This window comes from Homarus americanus, unplaced genomic scaffold (genome assembly GCF_018991925.1).
Source record: "Homarus americanus isolate GMGI-L3 unplaced genomic scaffold, GMGI_Hamer_2.0 scaffold11055, whole genome shotgun sequence".
NCBI classification, from domain to species: domain Eukaryota; kingdom Metazoa; phylum Arthropoda; class Malacostraca; order Decapoda; family Nephropidae; genus Homarus; species Homarus americanus.
In genome coordinates, this window is record NW_024743445.1 from 5540 (window position 1) to 7500 (window position 1961).

The following is a 1961-nucleotide window of genomic DNA, read 5'->3' on the forward strand; positions in this document are numbered from 1 at the left end:
CATTGTAATAGGTCTGGATTAATTTAACTTCTTCTGGTAGTCTGTTGTTGGGTAATGTTCTAAAGTGTGAAGTAGGAGTGTGTTTGGTTATAGATGTTTTTATTGCTGAGTGCAGTCTGTCCATTTCTGAGTCTATATCTTCTGTTGTTTTCCTTGTAGGTTAATCGAGTGGTGATTACTTAAGTCGTCTTTGAAGCTGTCCCAGTCTGTTTTACTCATTTTCAGTCTCTTTTTTATTGGTATCTGTATGGGGCTTGTTGACAGTGTTAGTATAATTGGCAGATGGTCACTGCCTGTATTATATGGTAATTGAAAAAGGCTTTGTTGTTGGTAAAAATTTTGTCTGGTGTCGATTGTGTATTGTGATTTCTCCAGGTTGGAAAGTTAGGACCCAGATGATTGATTTTCCTAAATTTATTAATTGATTAAGGGCGTTTCCCGACGTTATTATTTGTATTGTCAAAAATCCTATGTCTGGCGTTAAAGTCTCCTAAGATGTACATCGGATGACTATTGTTAGCCAATTTTAATAGGTCTTCTATAGGTAAGTAGTAGCAATAATTACGTCTCCTTGAGTTGTATTTATTTTATTGCTAGAAATTCATCCTGAAGTCATCAATTAGTTTAAATTTTAAGTTTCTTTTAACCTATCGCTTCTCCGTCATTTTTCTCGCCCGATTTATTTCTTTGGTTTACATAATAGTTAAAGAGTTTTATGTTGTTGTTTTCTGTCTCACCGTGACTGTTTATTAGTATAATGTCAGGGTCAATTTCATGAATATATATTACTTAGGTTAATTCTCTCGGTCTTCCAGTTTCTTACGTTGTGTTGTATTATTCTTAAAGTTCTTACTATTTGTCTATTGTCCATTATTTCTTATACTTGGATTGTGGCAGTTGGAGTGGAGACCTATCATCCTGTTTCCCGCTTCTGACTCTTCTATACTCTGACGGGTCTACTATTTTAAAGTCTTTGGCCGTAATCTTTAGTTTGTCCGTAGTAATTAGTGACCAGACATAATCTTCACTTAGGGATTTTTCTTGATATGTCCACTTGTATATCCCTCCTTCACAGTTTTTTACTATTGTCCCTCCTGTTGGTCTCGATGTTGGGATTCCATGTTTTGTTGTGGTGATAACTTTTAATCCAATTTCTTCAGCAGATTCAGGTTGTATATTGTGATCAGTTTCCATCTTATCTTCTCTCCTCCTACTCCTTTGTCTGTCCTTTTGTTATTTCTATCTTCTCTTTGTCACTTCTAGTCATTTGTCTGGGATCTCTATCAGTCGCTTGTGTTCCTTGTGTATCAGCTGTTGCTCCTTGCTCAAACCTTTGTTCGTCTTGATGTAGTCTTTCTCTCAGTTCGCTTGCATATGTTGTCTGAAATAGTTTTTCGGATTGTGGATTCTCTGGAAATATCATCTCTGGTAGGTTATTCAGTTTAAACATTTTCCTTAATTCCTCATTGTATGATCCGGGTGCAATGATATTGTGCAAATGTGCATGGATCATACTAATCGTACCTTATCATGTATTGGCTCACTTAGGTTTAATACTGTGGATTCTGGTCTATATGGGCCTCTTGGACCCTCTCTTTGCTATTTCGACGTATGTCATATCCTTCTTGTCTTGTTCCTTTCCTTGTTTCTTATCATGTGTGTTTTTATTGGGCATGCCTGCTAACGCGTCCTGTCCTATGTATACATTCCCGTTTCTCTTACACAGTTGGGGCAACCCAACATGTGTTCTTACATTCAGTGTAGGTGGTCGTCGCCTGCACAATCTGAGCAGTACTTTTTCTTTTTCCGGACAGTGATCCTCTGTTTGTGTTCTTTGTTGCCTTGTAGCAGGAGAAGCAAGTTTGCAGACTGATGAATGTCTCCTTCTTTATTTGATGTGGTGTGACTGACATGTTGAATATTAGAAAGCCCTGTTGTAAAACTTTCTCAGCCATTGACAC